The following is an 18,852-nucleotide window of genomic DNA, read 5'->3' as shown; positions in this document are numbered from 1 at the left end:
CAATCAGAGTTGTTAATGCTTGCAGTATGTTCGACTTCACAAATTTTGATGACAGACGACGCTTCTGAATAAAAAAAAAACATATAAGATCTCTGTAAACAAGTGACTGTGAATGTTTGTTTACGACCGGCGCTTAGTTTGTACAAACTACGAAAGTTAGCCGACAGTTGTGTGAAGTGCTGTGCGAGGTAAGTTAAAATGCACATACCAGGTTGATTATTAGTTTTATAGTACAACACCGTTTTTTTATAGATGAATTCGTTTGAATGTCTAAAACAAGCGGTTATGCACGTAAAGATCTTGGCGCGTGGAACAATGTACCAATTCTATCAGATTTTTAACAGACAAATTATATATACAAAAAAATCACCCAGATCGAATCTTTTACTTTCTGTTAAGGAAAGTTCTTCGCCAACACAAGTGACGAAATATGTAATGTTTGTAGAAGATAAAATTGCATTGTGTTCACGGTCCTTTTTAAAAAAAAAAAAATTGTTGAAGTAACTAAGGGACATAGGGTACGAAAACTTAATTTGCAATGTGATACGAGATCGCTTTCCGGCCGAATGAAGCATTTGGTTAAGTGAGTGACATGCAATTCGATGCGGCATATACATTGACGTTTTCGTGTCCCAAATGTATGGCCCTGTTGTACTTATTTCTTATATTTAAATAATTATTGACGATATGAAAAAATCGTCGTCTGCTTTATGGACTAATTATATTTCAAATCGAATATATGTCATATTATTAGGAACTGATGAAGTGATAACAATATTCTGATGTAATAGTCTAGTTCCTGTGCTACTGTGGAAATTAGCATTAGAAGTAATACGTTAGCTCAAATGACAATTACAATCGAACGATTAAACTCGTCTTCATAGGGTTTTTTTTCGTATTTTGGCATTTATGAAATGGTGCTGACAATGATATTCGACAATTTAATAAACTATCACCTTTGTTAAAAATAGCGTCAGATAATAAATAGATTTCTGATATTGTGGTTAGCATGAAGTTGTGAACAGTTTAAAAAGCCGACTGTGGTGACAGACTGATCTGTAGCACAGCCCGACACACAGTGTAGGTTGAAGGTGACTGGCTGTGAGCTGCATATAAGCCAGCCAGTAAATCAAAAAATCTGTGTGTGATGTCAGTGTAATCTGTGGGTGATGTCAGTGTAATCTGTGGGTTAGCCCGAGATCTGTGTAAGGAAAGGTGAGAGTTTGGCTGTTAGATATTACGTAATAATTAACCCCGTTTGAAACATATATAAAGTGCTTTACCTAAAATATAATTTTTTTCATCTCGGACTCGAGATTGTTATGCGGAAGTTTGGATGTTTAGTTACGCGGAAGTTTGGTATTGTATTCTGTATGATTAAATTAGATTAGTGCTTGTTCCATAGATCATGAATACGACACTTCGTAATGATATGGAACGTATCAGGTTAATAAAAGGTGTCTATACAAGAGATTACTACACAAAATATTACATGACACTTAATATTATTTTTGGTGATGGAGGGGAATTACCCACTTACTATATCCAAAAATTCATCTAATGAGTAGAAGGAGATGCCATTCAGAAATTCTTTTAATTTCCTTATGTAATTATAAGCCGCCCCCTTTAGCCGTAGCTTATGCCCCGAGTAAAATTTCCTGCTTTTCCCTAAATGCGAACAGACCTACAACATAGGGGAACAGTTACATTGCATTACATGTAGCTCACGATACATTGCTTATTTTGTTGTTGTTTTCACACTACAGTTTCATAATATAAATACAAGTCGTATCTTGACAGCGGAGTATTAACTATTTAGAACGTAAGCAGCTGAACAAACCCAGAAGGGGCCCCGAGGCCAACAATGCAATACGATCATTTCATAAAATGAATGCATTAATTAATTTATTAGCTAAAACACTGGCAAGTCGGGGATATGCGTTACGTGTGAAAATTTGAAGTTCGCTTTCTTTCTCTGACCATTTGTATTCCCTTTGGCTAGTATTGACAAGTGAATAGTTTGGCGGTTATTCAGTTTGTGATCGGTTTCGAACATGTTTTAATTTTGAGTGAGTTCTTTTCCCGAGCTGCCGAAACGAGCGGGTGAATTTATTTGGATTTTTTTAACGATTTAAAAGTCGAGAAGGAAATAATAAATGGGTGCATGACCAGAGGTTTCATCGCGAAAGAGGTAAGTGATGTGCCCCTGTCGTTACGAACGGAAGAAAAAATTTTAATAAACGGTATGGCGGTGTCGCGTAAAGGAAATAATGGGTGTGAGCAACAATTCTCATTATGGAAAGGTTTTTGGTTCGCTCGTTTCCGTCTATCATTTGTCTATGACACTTCATGGTTTTTAAGTTTGGCAACAAATTTATCTCTAAGATTAAAACCTGGAAATGGATGCGTGATGGGTTGGGTTGTTTGGGGGAAGAGACCAAACAGCAAGGTCATCGGAATTGTGAAGGAAGGGGAAGGAAGTCGGCCAGCTGTGCCCTTTCAAAGGAACCATCCCGGCATTAGCGTGGAGCGATTTAGGGAAATCATGGAAAACGTAAATTAGGAGGGCCGGACGCGGGATTGAACCGTCGTCCTCCCGAGTGCGAGTCCAGTGTGCTAACCACTGCGCCACCTCGCTCGGTCGCGATTGGTTGAAAGGAATATTGTACAGGAATGTGTGTTACAGAAAAAAAATTAATTTGCTAGGAAAAGACTTAATTGTTGAAGTGAATCCCTGTTCTGAGGAGGAAGTAATGCAACGGGCGATGAATATTCGGCGCTATTGAAAGAGTGATCAGTGATTTTCCGTGTTGTCGAATGAGATACTGCTGAATATAACTAAGGAAAAAAAATCTTACTTAGGACAACCATAGTGTCTGGTGTTTACAGTACTATAAAAGCCCGTCTGATGGATTGAAACACCTCTCTGTAAAACGAACATTAATCTTCACGTCAAGTAGCTGCGTACAGGAGCACATGCAGACAGCATTTAACGAACATTGTCTGCTATTAAGTGATATTCGCGAGGAACAAGGAATATAAAAATGTATTTGACTTTTACTTATTTGAATGTGTGTGAAGAAGGCAAAGTAAAGACGGAAACTACGTATCAGCCCCGGATTTACTTAATTGCCGAACCGTGGCAAAAACTTGGTAGTGCGCGCCCCCCTCCGAGATAGGAAGTCAATTATTTTTTCAAAAAATGCTCATTTTGTAGCCTACATCTTTCTGAAGAGGTTGTTATATAAAACATATGTTCGAGGAGATACAAGTGTGCCAAAATGCAGCGCCACGCTCCGTCACACAGCATTCCTCTATCGCACGTCACTATATCACTATATTTCGCTCTGTGGAATTCAAACTTGTACATTTTTTTAATGGAAGCCTTCAAACCTATATTCAGAACAGTGGGAATTAAAATCTCCTGCTCCCAGTCGGCCGGTTTGACATCCTACCCCCCGTAAAAAAAAAAAAACAAAAAAAAACCTCACAATTAATACAATACTGGGTGGGATTATTTGTGACCTGGGGAATAAGAACTCTTCAGAAAATTTGCGCTCTTTATTGCCTATTAGCTAATAACTTTCTCTTTTGTGTGACCTAAAATTAAATACAGGAAACACAAAACCAGCAAAGGCTAGAGACAAACAAGACAGTACATTTCTTCAGTTCTTAGGTCCCAGCAGTTTTTTTTTTTTTTTTAATCTTGTTACTACTTTACACCCTCATGCTTTCCTTCTGCGAAAGAATCTGCAACTCATCAAATTTCGTCAAATTTTTTGCTGCATGAGAAATCGAAATGTCGTTGTCTAATACTGAAAAAGCTGTTAATACAGATAGTACTTTTTAACGTCTAGTTTGTCACTGTCTGCTAGATAAAACGAAATACGCCTTTCTAATAGTGCAGCAATTGTAACACACGCCAAATAGGCGAGACTGTTTTGGCACAAATTTCTATCTATGTCATTTACATATATAGCACGACAGAATGTAATTGACGAAGTACCAATATCAAATGCCTATTACGCCTACTACAGGCAAAAAGTTTTATGTTAGGAAATAGTTTGACATTTTGTTCATACGCTCCAGTGTCCCAAGGGTGAGATCGAAAAGTAGCAGTACTACGAAATTTTTGTATAAATTTGGAATCGTCATATTCTTCCATATAATTTGTGTGATGTTCCCGTTCCTTTTCCTTCCTCGTTCTAAAAACCATCTTATCATCACTAGGCACTGTCAAAACTTATTGTCCGGTTAACTTCACTGACCCTGCCGGAATAACCGGTTTGGTTCCGCGTTTCTTCTCTGGTTAGGCGCTTTCAGAGCTATTTCGAGAACAGAATTTAAAGCGGCTGCTAATCGGCACCTGTACAACTGGCCCCTAGTAGGGTAGCGCCCTGACAAATTTTTTTTTGTCAAAATTTCATTTTCTTGGATACACCGGGAAGATTATGTGTTATGTTTCTTACCTGTTATTCCTGCTTGTCGTTTGTTTCCACTCTTGTAGTCTGAATCCATGGATTTCGCTAATTACTATAAGAACGCTTATCATTTGCACACCCAGTCAACCACATAATCAAACAGCGACTGGCATTCATCCGTTCGGGTTCATTTGGCTCAGCTCTTGTAGTATCTCCTTTTGTTTGCGGGGAAGGTGTTTGTTTCTTGATGCGACAGACACATCACGTACACTACGCACGCATTCAAAAATCAGCTTAGAATGTGTTCAAAAACCAACAGGGTTGCGTTTCAAAATCATATCAGTAATAACGTAGCGGAGGTGCTGTGTCGCAGATAGGCACAACAAAAAGACTGGCACAAATAAAGCCTTCAGCCATTACAGGCCTTCGTCAACAATAGACGTAGACGCGTGCGCACGCAAATACTGCAACTCACGACCGCAGTCTCAGGCAACTGAAGTCGTACGTACGGGTGTGTGTGTGTGTGTGTGTGTGGGGACAAAGGCCTTAATGTCCTGAAGCTTTATTTGTGGAAGTCTTTTAGTTGTGCCTATCTGCGACTTAGCATCTCCGCTATATGGTGAGTAGCGACTTTCCTTGTCGTAATATTGTTGACATTCCAACCTGAATGTTCCAATGTTTGATTCCATGAAATTGCCGCCCGGTGCAGATACCCCTGTTTGCCTCCCCCCCCCCCCCCCCCCCTTTTCGGATCCGGGCCTGCCACTTATTTATGTATTTCATTCATGAAATGTACAGTTGGGTCTGCACAGTGTCATCTCATCAAGTGCAGTAATTTGCGGGTGTACCCTTAATGAAGTACTCTCCCCCAGATTTGCGATGATCCTAAGCAAAAATGTGACTGAACTAAGTTGTTTTAGGAGTTCCAATTTAAATTGTCATCAGTGTGGATGAATATGAATTGTGAAGTTTCCATCCTATTTGTTACCCCCCCTGCGGGTCGGGGTGTAAGAATAGGACCTTAGTATTCATGCCTGTCATAGGAGGCGACTAAAAGGAGTCTCCAACGTTTCGGCCTTAATGTGATGGTCCCGTAAGGGGTTTGACCTGTACTTTTCAAAATTCTCTGTTAGTGTGTACCATTTGGGGAAGGACGCCATACGTGGCGTATCATAAATCCATCATGCCCTCAGATCTGGCACACTCGATATCGTCATGGAGTTGGACTTAACCGAGCTTCCGGCCACTTCGGCTGTGGTGTGCTCCGGGTAGCATACATGCCCTCCACTGTGCGCTTCCATCTTCCCTGTCACGATAAAAATGGATATTCAACACCCAAAACCCAGCACAGTAGCCAATCCATTGTGGTGGAGTTGTCATGTATCCTCTTGGTGGTAGCCCCTGACTACACAGGGATCGCACTGCTGATGCCTGAGCTGCTACCTCCCCACGTATGCCGAGGATTAGATGCCTATCTCTCTGGGGCATCAGGACTCCCGGCAAAGACCATCCTGCCAGGTGGTCTTTGATGTGGCTGGGTGGCACCCGTGGGGAGAGCCCCTGGTCGGAGTGGGTGGCATCAGGGCGGATGACCCGCAATGAAGTGTGGTACATCATCTCTCGCTGGTGGTCCTCCACCAGCCATCTCTAAGCGATCGAGGTCTAACCTCAATGGCAAGAAATACGATCAGAGATCATTTCCCTCCCTGGCCACTCCATGGGAAAAATGTGTGGGTAAAGAAGGCAGTGAAGTTTATTCACCCCGGTACCTCGTCTGTACGCGAGTTGATGGTGAATCGTTTACGTTGACGAAGCCTCAGTTTTTTGTGGAGAATTTAGAGGACAAGTTCGGGGAGGTGGAGGGCTTGTCCAAATGTGCTCTGGGTCAGTTCTAATCAAAACAGCATCCTCTACCCAGTCACGGAGGTTGCAGTCAGACAATGAACTGCGCGCCAACGTAGAACGACGAGGTGTTCACTTCCTCCAGCGCGTCCATCGGGGACCAAGGGATAATTAGGTAGCCACCGGTGCCTTCATCTTGGCCTTCGAGGGTGACGCCTTACCCGAAAAGGTCAAGGTGATGGTTTACCGCTGTGATGTGAAGCCATATATGCCTCCTCTGATGTGGTGCTTTAAATGCTGCAAGTTTGACGATATGTCATCCCGCTGTACTTCTGGTGTCATGTGTCGAGATTGTGGATGCCCTTCGCATCCCAATACTCCATGTGCCCTGCCTCCCATCTGTGTTAACTGCGGAGAACACCATTCCCCTTGCTCTCCGGACTGTATTATTTTCCAGAAAGGACAGAAGATAATGGGATATAAGACCCTGGACCACCTGACCTACACTGAGGCTAAGCGGAAATATGAGAGACTCCATCCTGTGCCAATGACATACACCTACACCGCCGCTGCGTCAACGGTTCTACCGTCTCCCGCTTCGTCGCGTACAGTTGGCTCTCTGGTCCATCAGAATCCACCTGCCCCCTTGATGGTGGGGGGGCACTTCACTCCCTGTCGCTCCTGCTCCATCTACTTCAGGAGCAACACCCCCACAACCATCGGGTACATCAGATCCCACTTCCCAGCTGGAGAAGCGTGAGTCTTCTTCGGCTCCTCTCACCAGGAAGGGGTCCCTTGTGGCCAACCCTTCTCAGATTCTGACCAGTGGAAAAACGGACACCTGCTAGTGGTTGAAGCAACCACAGGTCGCTGGTCGTAGTGCTTCTTGGTTCTCGTCCGTCCCTGAGACCAACCCAGTGAAGCCCTCCCAACCAGAACCACCGAAGGCCCAGTGCGAAAAGCAGAAAAAGAAGAAGGCTCCCAAGAATCCAGATATTGCAGTGGCACCCATCCCATTGCTTCCTACAAGCTCAGCGTCTGAGGATGAGGAAGAGATTCTGGCGTCCGCTGAGGACCTAGATCTCGCCGGACCCTCGGACGCAGTGGATGTCACTTGCACGGGTGCTCAATCAGTGGCAGCAGGCGACCCAGTGGCGTAATCTGCCTCTCCAGTCCCTTCACGCCTTTCTCAGCCATGGACTATGTTATCCTCCAGTGGAACTGCAGCAGTTTCTTCCACCATCTTGCTGAGCTCCAACAACTTCTCAGCCTTAACCCTTTCCTCTGCATTGCTCTTCAAGAAACTCGGTTTTCGGCAACGCGAACCCCCACCCTCCATGGCTATCGGTGTTATTATAGGAAACGAGCAGCTTATGAAAGGATATCTGGTGGCGTCTGCATTTATGTCCTTCATTCCCTTCACAGCGAATCTGTCCCTCTACAAACACATTTAGAAGCTGTCGCTGTTCGGGTGTGGATGCCTCAGGCTGTTACTGTCTGCAGTCTGTATCTTCCATCGGATGGTGATGTCCCACAGCACGTCTTGGCTGCGCTGATAGCCCAATTGCCGCCCCCTTTTCTGTTACTGGGCGAATTCAACGCCCATAACCCTCTTTGGGGTGGATTAGTGGCCGAGGTGCCACTGTTGAGCATGTATTGGCACAGCTCGATCTTTCCCTTTTAAATGATGGTGCCTTCACGCATTTCAGTGTGGCACATGGCACGTACTCAGCCATCGACCTTCCGATCTGCAGACCTAGCCTCTTCGCGTCTGTCCAATGGAGTGTACTTGACGACTTGTGCGGTAGTGACCACTTTCCAATCTTTCTGTCCTTGCCACAGTGTCACTCTTCTGGGTGCACCTGCAGATGGGCTATGGATAAGGCTGACTGGGACTTGTTCTCCTCCATTGTCACTATTGAGCCTCTTTCCAATGACGCCATTGATGCGGTGGTTCACTCGGTCACCACCAGCATCATTACTGCTGCAGAATCTGCCATTCCATGTGCTTTAGTGGTTGCCTGAGATCGCTGAGGCGATTAAAGATCGCAGGCGGGCGCTCCAGCATCACAAGCGGCATCCCTCATTGGAACACCTCATCGCCTTTAAACAGCTCCGTGCGTCGGCCCGCTGCATCATTTGCCAACACAAGCAGGAGTGCTGGGAAAGGTATGTCTCCACCATTGGCCTCCATATCTCTCCATCACAGGGTTGGCCAAGATTAGTCGGCTCTATGGGTATTGGACCCCCCTCAGCGTCCCTGCGCTTTCACTGAATGGAGCAGTTTGTACTGACTCCGACACAATTGCAAACCACTTAGCAGAGCATTTTGCTTAGAGTTCCGCTTCTGCGAATTACCCATTGCCTTCCGCTCCATGAAAGAGCAGTTGGAACGTCAGAGCCTTTCATTTCACGCGCGCCACCCTGAATCCTACAATGTTCCGTTCAGTGAGTGGGAATTCCAAAGTGCCCTAGCCGCTTGCCCTGATACGGCTGCCGGGCGAGATCGCATCCACTGTCAGATGCTCAAACACCTCTCGGTGGACTGCCAACGACACCTCCTAGACCTTTACAACCGTATCTGGATTGGTGGTGATTTCCCGTCACAATGGCGGGAAAGCACCGTAATCCCCAATTTTAAACCTGGCAAGAACCCACTGGAGGTGGACAGCTACCGCCCCCATTAGCCTCACCAACGTTCTTTGCAAGTTGCTCGAACGCATGGTGAGCTGGTGGTTGAGTTGTCTACTTGAGTCTCGGGACCTTCCAGATGGCTCCATCTCAGGGTGGGTTCTGTAAGGGCCGCTCTGTCGCCGATAATCTTGTGTGTCTGGAGTCTGCCATCCATACAGCCTTTGCCCGCCATCTTCTTTGACGTGAGGAAGGCATACGATATGACATGGCGACTTAACATCCTCTCTACGCTTCATGGTTGGGGTCTTCTTGGTCCACTCCCAATTTTCATTCACAATTTTTTGTCGCTTCGTTCCATGTGCAAGTTGTGGCCTCCCATAGTTCCTCCCGAGTTCAGGAGAATGGGGTCCCACAAGGATCTGTCTTAAGTGTCTGCCTCTTTTTAATTACAATCAATGGGCTTGCTGCGGTGGTGGGAACGTCTATCTCAGCTTCCTCGTATGCTGATGACTTCTATCTATACTATAGCTCCACTGGCATTGCGGCTGCTGAACGGCTGCTGCAGGGCGCTATCCACAAGGCGCAGTCTTGGGCTGTAGCGCATGGCTTCCAGTTTTCGTCTGCCAAGACCTGCGTAATGCATTTCTGTCGGCAACACACTGTTCACCCTGAGCCACGGCTTTATCTTGACGGCGAACCTCTTACTGTGGTGGAGACACATCAGTTTTTGGGTGTGGATTTTGATGCCTGGTCGACTTGGCTCCCTCATATTTGGCAGCTTAAACAGATGTGTTGGCGGCATCTTAATGCTCTGCGTTGCTGGAGCCACACCGGCTGGGGAGCCGATCGGTCTACCCTCTTACGGCTCTACCAGGCGTTAATTCAGTCCCGTCTGGATTATGGGAGCCTGGATTATGGTTCGGCATTCCCTTCCACGTTGCGGGTGCTGGACCCTATCCTTCACAGCGGGATCCGACTTGCATACTTGTGGAGGCATGTGTCCCTCCACTGCGGTTCTGGTGCCAATGTTTACTAGCCGCTTATGCTACACACGTTTGTAGCTTGCCTGGGCATCCCAATTATCATCTCCCAGAACGCCAGCCTCGGTCGGGTTGTACGATCGCAGTTCGCGTCAGAGCTCTTCTCTCTGAGCTTGGGGTTTTCCCTCTTCCACCTCTTTTCCGGGCCCCTCTGTGTATACCCCCCGTGGTGTGTGCCTCGCCCATGCCTTTGGCTCGATTTGGCACAGGGCCCGAAGGACTCGGTCCATCCTGCGGCCTTCTGCCGCCGCTTTTTTTTTTCAATCCTTGCTGCGTTTCAGGGCTCTGACGTGGTCTATACTGATGGTTCGATGGTTGCTCGTCGTGTCAGTTATGCACTCACTCTAGGAGATCATTACGAACAACACTCATTGCCGGCTGGCTGCAGTGTTTTCACTGCCGAGCTGGTCGTCATCTTTCGTGCCCTAGAGTACATCTGCTCCTGCTCAGGTACGTCCTTTGTTATCTGTAGTGACTCCCTGAGTGGTTTACAAGCTATCGACCAGTGTTTCCCTCGCTCTCATCTGGTGATGGCTACCCAGGAGTGTCTCCATACTCTTGCCTGTTGCGGCCGCTCTGTGGTCTTTTTGTGGACACTGGGTTATGTCGGCATCCCAGGAAATGAACGTGTTGACGTGCTGGCCAAACAGGCTGTCTGTCCACCAGTCTTATCAATTGGCCTTTTGGAGAGTGACCTCAGATCCGTTTTGCGGCAGAAGGTACTTCGCACCTGGGGTGAAGAATGGCGCTCCCTGCCTTCACCTAACAAACTCCGGGTCATCAAAGAGGCTACCGGTACGTGGCACTTCTCCTTGCGGGTCTCTCGCAAGAATTCTGTTGTTCTCTGCTGGCTGCTCATTGGGCACACCCAGATGACGCACAGCCACTTATTGCGCCATGAGGACCCACCCCTATGTCACTGCGGATCCACTTTGATGGTGGTCCACATACTGGTAGCCTGTCCCCTTTTAACTGCACTCAGGCAGACGTTTGCGCGGCCTGATACGCTCCCTGCCCTTTTAACAGATGACACTGCCATGGCAGGCTAGTTTTGCATTTTATTCGGGCAGGGTGCTTTTCTCATTTGATCTAAGTACTTCTCATTTTTTTTAATTTTTGTCTGGCCTTTAGCCTACGATTTTAGACTGGGTTTTTTAGTGTGTTTCTTGGTCGTTGGCTTTTCCTTTGTGTCTCTCTGGTCGGCCAACCACTGTCACAGTCTGTGTGATTTTAATTTCTTCTGTCTGGTCTCTGTCTTAGTCTTTCTTGTCCTGTGTCTTCTCTTGTAATCTCCATTGTTCGTTTTTATTCTTTGCGGGTGTTTGAAGTTTTTAGCAAAAGGGATTGATGGTCCTAGCAGTCTGTTCCCTTCAATCCCACAAACCAACCAACCAACCAACAACCAAACTATTTGTTATTTCTTTACCATGTGTTACACTTATCATTGGCATAGTACACCTAGATGTGTAGAACTGAGTATGTTGTCTTATTAAAACTTACATGAGACTATTCACAGAAAACCAGTCAATGATGCTTTTAAGAATTTTGTTTACCATTTATTCTGTTTCTGTATATATGCTTGGATTGATTACAATACTAGTGTCATCTTAAAAGAGAGGAGAGAGAAAATTCTTCTTGTTGTGTGCTAGTACTAGACAGAAGATAATGTACATATATGAAGAACAGTAGTGGACCCAAGACTGAATCTTGGGGAACACCGTATGTGATTTCTTTCCAGTCGAGATTATGTCCCTTGGCTTATAGTGCCTGAATTACTAAATACAACTTTCTATATTATTTTCGTTAGATATGACATTATCCATTGATTGTCTATACCACTGATCCCATAAAACGTCAATTTGTCCAGGAGAATACTATGATTCACACACTCAAGACTTAGAGCGGTTGCAGAAAATACCAATTTAATACTAATACTAATTTAATTTTACATTATATGTGTGACAGTGGATTTTATCATTCTATATAAGTTTTTGCGCATGTCCTTCGTCCCTTAGTGTTCCCCACTCTAATGCTTTTAGGCTGGATGTTTTAATGTGTCGCAGAGTGGATGGCATTCCCTTTTTATTCTTGTGGTCGGCCAGGCACAGTCATCCGCTCTCTTGTATTTATCCCTTCTACCTCTTACTTGCTTCTCTCTGTGGTTTTCTTTTTCCTGTTTTGTCGATAGTAGTGTTGGTTGTCCTCCTGTTGTTCTTCTGGTTCTTCCATTCTTCTGTTATTGTGCTGTACGTCTCCTTTATTTTCTTCTTTCCCTTGTGTAATTATTTTACCGGGAACGAGGGACCGATGACCTCACAATTTGGTCCCTTGCCCCCTCCCCCTCCTTTAAACCAACCAACCAGCACAGGGTGGTGCGGTGATACTAGTTTTATTTGTGTTATTTTTGGTGTTCACTCTTGATGTCAGAGTTAATTGTGTGAGCTAGGGAATGTGATGCCAAGAGTTAATTTTGTGAAGCTACAGGAACTTGTGCTCTAATCTTTGTTTAGAGGTAATGCTGAACATGATAATTTAGTACCAGTGAGGTATCCATTGTGTAATGTGTGTGGGCACGATTTGCCATGTACTATAGCCGTAGGAGGTACTTGTTCTGTGTGTAAGTGAATTGGCTGTCTGACTAGTAGCTGTACTAAGTAGATGGGTGATAATTTGCTGGAAGAATTAATTTGTGATTACATTTTTGAGGGATTAAAATGGAAGGCTTTTTTTTTCCCCCTCTTACGGTAGAAGTACAGTACACAAGATAGTGGAAACATGTGTTACCCCTACCATGCATGCAGTTGCTGCTTTAATGCACCAAGTGCACACATTGACACAGGAATTGGAGCACAAGAGAAATTTCGAATTTAATTGTGAGTTGGAATCAGGTTCAGCCGCAATTGGAGTCAGACGGAGTGCCTTCTGTTCCATATGACTTGGCAATGTTTGCATTAGTTAATCTTTTCTTGAGCAAGGCAACAGAGGACCCAACAATTTTTGTTAACATTGTAAGGGATGCTGTGGAAGTGCATGGGTGGTTAGACGAAACAACCCTGCATGTTGTTAGTATGCATTTTTCAGGGGATACCAAAGCATACATTGTGTGCCATGAGACATTGAGTAAGGCACTGATGTTTAAGGCATGGGCCGCTGGACTGTGCCAGCAGTACCAAAAGCAAAATAGTGTGCGGTTTCTTTGGGAGAAACTCAGTGTTTTGTTAATGCAGTACAACCAGTCTGTAAGGGCATTCTCAGATGGAAACCCTAAACTGAATGCAAAGAAGTATATACAAACTCCAAATGCGGAAGCTAGTAGGCTGTTATTGCGAGAGGCAGAAAATAGAGCAGTGAATGTTTTTCTGCATGGTATACACACAGAGACATCATAGAGGGTACAATTGGAGAATCCGAAGTATTGAGTGTTAGTTCTTAGGATCGCAACAGATGTAGAGGAGCTGGATATTGCAACAAAGCAAAGAGTGGACCACCAGCTGTTAGCTCCTGAAATCAAGTGTTTTAGGTGTGGTCAGTAGGGGCATGTAAGGAAGCGAGTATACAAGCAGAGAGATAAGCATGTGGCAAAGTGGGCCACCAGTAATCTAATTGTAGAAGTAGGAAAGGTGGGAAGCACCGGCAAGGGAAGTGGCCCTTAAATGGAAATGAGAGTGCTTCAACTGTTGGTAGGCAGTCTTGATAGACTGTAACAGTGCACTAATTAGTGCTGAAATGGACTGCTGCATAGTGGTCTTGGTCAGTGGCAGGAAACAGAGAATTTTGGTAGATACAGAGGCGCATGTGTCCTATATCAGTGTGGACCTCATGGGAAGGAGAGGACTGGGGCCATCATGATGTAGGTTACATCGGTTGCCAATAATAGTGTGGCATCATTATATACAGCAGTACTGGAGTTTTTGGTTGTGAAAACTAAGTTCAGGGAATGCGTGGACATATTGTCATACCATACATAGGCAAAGGTTATTCAGTGATTCTCGGGCTAGACTTTCTTGACAAACATCATGTTAAGGCTGATCTTTGGTGATGCACAGTAGAACTCAGTGGGACTTCGTTTCAATTGGGGGAAACAGTTCCAGCTGAGGCAATTGCAGAAGGTTCACTTATCATGGAAGTGAGACCAACTGGACTGCATACGGTTTCAGTAAAGATCAATCTGTAGGGTAAAATACAAGCAGGTAGAGGGTAGATAGTATGGGTTTCAGTAGATACCAATTTACTGACAGAAACATCGTATGTGGTTGAACCACTCATAAGCAGTGAAGAGTTGAATCTTCACGCTGTTTTGGCTGGAGGATTTTGGCATGTTTGAGTGATGTTAATGGGGAAAGAATGGTTCCGGTTAGTGCAGATAAATTTGGCAGAGGGAAGGTGACTCTGTCAAAAAGTGCAGTAATAGCCACTCGGGAAATCTTGGAAGATGAGAACTTCAATAGGCCGAGTTAGAGGAAAGGCACAAACAAACCGTCAACACAGAAGTGTTACAAGGGGAAGTTGGTCCCTTGAAAGGCTGTGGAAGGGGCTGTGGAAAACTTGTTGGTGACGTTTAGTGATTTATTTTGTGCGGGTGGAAGGTTACTAGCAATCCCGGTGACACAAAATCATATACCGACAGCGGATAGTACACCAGTTTATAGCAAGGCAACTGCAACCATTAGCAGAAGAGTTTATTGAGCAACAACTACAGGATGGGATAATAGAACTTAGTGATAACCTCAGGAATGTGAATACAGTGGTCGTGCTAGAAAAATTGGAGGACGGAACAAGGAAATGCAGATTTTGCTGTGACTACAGATATGTAAATGCACGAACTGTTTTGGATGCTTATCCATTTCAAAACATCAGAGAAACTCTGGATAACCTGGTCAGTATCAGTTTTTTACAAGTAAGGATCACAGGAGTAGGTACTATCAATTGGAAATGACACCTCATGATAAGCCATGGTACCATGTGGCCATTATCATTACAAACACGTGTGTTTGGACTAAAGATTACACCAGCAACTTTCAGCAGTTGTCAGATAGGGTATTAAGAGGATTAAAATCAAAAGCTTGCTCGGTGTATGTAGATGATGTAATTGTCCTTTCGAAGGATTTACTGGGGTGTGCAATTTGTTTGGAGGATGTCTTAAGTAGTATGAACAAGTGCCATTTTGTACAAACTCAGGTAAACTATCTGGGGCACATGATTAATGAACATGGCATGCAGATTGATCCTTGTCTTACAGAAGCAGTTCAAAATTTTCGGACCCCACAAACAGTTAAGCAGGTACAGTTGTTGTACATATACATGCTGCAAACTACCATGAAGTGCATGGCAGAGGGTGTGTCCCATTGTACCAGTTATAAGGCTTTCTTCCTCTTCTATTCACATATGAAGCATGGAAAGAAAGATTGTGTGAATGAATATCTCTATGTGTGCAGTAAATATTCTGATCTTAGCCTCACCACCCCTGTGTGAGTGATAGGTAGGGGTTGTAGTATATCCCTAGAATAACCATTTAAAGCCGGTTCTTGAAACTTTGTTAATATACTTTCTCGAGGTAGTTTATGTATGTCTTAGAGCATGCAATTTCAGTTCCTTCACTCTCTCTGTGACACTCTCCCGTGGATTAACAAACCTGTGACCATTTTTGTTGCCCGTCTCTGTATACATTCAGTATCCTCTGTTAGTCCAATCTGGTACAGGTCCCACACACCTGAGCAATATTCTAGGATGGGTCACACAAGTGATTTGTAAACAATTTCTTTAGTAGACTGATTCCACTTCCCCAGTATTCTACCAATAAACCAAAGTCTGCCACCTGCTTTATCCACGACTGAACCTATGTGATCATTCCATTTCATATTCGTACAAAGTGTTACACCCAGGTATTTGTATGAGTTGGTCGATTCCATCAGTGACTCATTGATGTTATAGACATAGGATACTATGTTGTTTCATTTTGTGAAGTGCACAGTTTTACATTTCTGAACATTTAGAGAAAGTAGCCAATCTTTGAACCACTTTGAAACGGCAAGGGTCCCAACACACTTTCCTGGGGCGCACCTGAAGTTACTTCTACATCTGATGATGATTCTCCATCCAAGATAACATACTGTGTCCTCCCTACTAAAAAATCCTCAATCCAGTCACAAATTTCACTTGCTAGCCCCTATGACCGTACTTTTGACAATAAGCATAGATGCGGTACTGAGTCAAATGCTTTTTGGAAATCAAGAAATACATCTACCTGGTTGCCATGATCCAAAGTCTCAGTATGTCATGTGAGAAAAGTGTGAGTTGGGTTTCACATTATCAAAGTTTTCAAAATCCATGCTGGCTGGCATTGAGGAGGTAATTCTGTTCCATCTCCCATTATGTTTGAGCTCAGAATATGTTCTAAGATTCTACAACAAATCAATGTCAAGGATATTCAATATCCTTGACAGTAGTTTTGTGGATGACGTCTACTACCCTTCTTGGAGATGGGTGTAAACTGTGCGTTTTTCCAAGGACTGGGCATGGTGTTTTGTTCGAGGTATCTACAATAGATTATAGTGAGAAGAAGGGCTAACTAAGCCACAAATTCAGTACAGACTCTGACAGGTATTCCATCAGGGCCTGGAGCTTTGTTCAATTTTAAGGATTTCATCTGTTTCTCAACACCACTGACACTAATACTTGTTTTGTTCATCTTTTCAGTGGTACAAGGATTAAACTGAGGCAATTCTCCTGGATATTCCTTTGTAAAGGGACTTTTGAAATCGGAATTCAGCATTTCAGCTTTTGCTTTGCTACCCTCAATTTCAGTTCCTGTCTCATTCACTAGGGGTGGATACTAACTTCAGTACCACTAACAGCCTTTACATATGACCAGAATATCTTTGGATTTTGTGAAATGTCGATTCACAGTATTCTGCTATAGTAGTAATTGAAGGCATCACACATTGCTCTCTTGACAGCCAAACATGTTTCATTTTGCATCTCTCTATCTATAACCCTGGGCTTTGTTTTACACTTGTTGTGCAGTAATGTCTGTTTCTTTGGGAGTTTCTTTACAGTGACTGTATACCATGGAGGTTCCCTCCCATATGAATTATTCTACTGGGTACATATTTATCCAGTGTGTGTTCAGCTATTCTTTTAAACTCGAGCTAGAGTTCTTCTACATGCTCCTGACTCGTGCTGAAAGTTTCAAGTTCCTCATTGAGGTAAGACATTACTGATTTTTATCTAGTTTACTGAATGTATATGTATCTTTCTGCTTGTTTTAGTTTTCCTTTGTACTTTGGTAATCATTGTTGCCACAACTGCGCCATGGTCACTGATACCAGTTTCAATGTGGACATCCTCAAAGAGATCAGGTCTACTTGTTGCCATTAGACCCAACATATTTTCATCATGAGTGGGGTTCCTAACTATCTGTTCTAGGTTATTAACAAAGAAGGCATTTAGTCAAGTTTCACAGGATGTCTTTTATTCCCACCACTAAAACAATTGTAGTTTTCCCAATTAATTGTTGGATGGTTAAAGTCTCCACAGACGATTACAGTATGATTGGGGAACTTAAACTTACGTACAAGTAAACTGAGGTTTTCTCTGAAGTTTTCAGTTACATCAGGAGATGAGTCTGGTGGGCAATAGAAGGATCCAGTTATCATTTTATGCCCATCTCTGATACTGAGTCTTTCCCAATCAATTTCGCATGCAGCTTCAATTTCTGTCTCGGTGGATTTGAGTTTTTGTCTACTGCGATAAATACACCACCTCCATTTCTCATTTGCCTATATTTCTGATATACATTTAAAATTTCCCCAAAAATCTCACTGCTGTCAATTTTCCATAACTAGTATCATGTGAGCTTCGCTACTTTTCACAAGTGCTTCAAACTTTGTTGTGAATGCTTTGGGAGTTTACCATTAGGATTTTAATACTGTCACCTGCGAGAGACATTTCTTTTGATCTTACACTGATACTTATGGGTTTCATACAGCCATTGTTATCTAGAATGGGTGGAGAGTTGCCTAAACTAAAAACCCTTATGTGCACCCCACATGAGTCATCTACCTGAGTAGCAGCCTCTGACATGTAGTGCACACATGACCTGTTTAGGGAGAGCCTACAGTTCTCAACCTTACGGCACAAGTCCAGGAAGTCACAGTCTAGCTTGTCACAGAACTTTCAAGTCTCTGGTTCAGTCCTTTCACTCGACTCAGAACCAAAGGGCCATGAGCAGTTCTGGGGACAATGCTGCAACTGTGGACTTCGTTGAAACTCCACACACAAGGCTGTTCATCAGCCTCTGTAATTGTTACAGACAGTTCTTGAGGGACTTAATAAAAGCTACTTAAAAAGGAGCAAAAGTCCATTGGTCACAGTAATGTGTAGTTGTGGTTTTCATTCATGTTGTTCTAATTGATACCGTCCTTTTTTGTGTATTTTGCCTTCTCAGAAGGTGGGAGGGGGTGATAGTGTAATGTTGTTGTACGGGTGGCAAATGCATAAGGACACCCTGGGCGACAGGGATGGTCCTGCTGGTGCAGTGCTTCATCAGGGGTGAGGGAAGGCATGTAACAGTTGTTCAGCCTCTCAGCCTCTAGAATCGGATGTGGTGTTCTCGAGACAATCGGATATGTGGCTTACTAGTCATAATGGACACTAAAAGCAACAGTGGAGATCTGGGAGATTAGAAATGTGGTACACATTCTAGATGACTTTTCAGAATTATATAAGGAGGCACAGGGAAATAATTTGTGTATGGAGATAAAGGGAGGGTATGAGGATTTGCAGTTCACTTACAGTAAATTAAGGATGCAGTTGGCACAGTTAATAGCTGTGCTTCTGCAAGTCAGGAGTTGGCGGAAGGGGGGCTGGGTAAATGTTGGAGGAAAATTGTTAAAGACAATATTTGAAACAGCAGA

General features: G+C 43.9%; 1 protein-coding gene across 7 annotated transcripts in view; it reads left to right on the top strand.

Moving 5' to 3' along the window:
- Positions 1-68: 68 nt before the first annotated feature.
- Positions 69-18,852, top strand: part of LOC126419883 (trichoplein keratin filament-binding protein) — a 791,911-nt gene continuing 773,127 nt past the window's right edge. For all 7 annotated transcript variants that reach the window (XM_050087142.1, XM_050087143.1, XM_050087140.1 and 4 more), the window contains exon 1: positions 69-188. The gene's annotated coding sequence lies outside the window, so the exon portion shown is untranslated. The remainder of the gene's footprint in view (positions 189-18,852) is intronic.

The sequence above is a fragment of the Schistocerca serialis genome, chromosome 9 (assembly GCF_023864345.2).
Source record: "Schistocerca serialis cubense isolate TAMUIC-IGC-003099 chromosome 9, iqSchSeri2.2, whole genome shotgun sequence".
NCBI classification, from domain to species: Eukaryota; Metazoa; Arthropoda; class Insecta; order Orthoptera; family Acrididae; genus Schistocerca; species Schistocerca serialis.
Note: the sequence above shows the minus strand (reverse complement) of the source record. Positions and strands in the feature narration are given on the sequence as shown.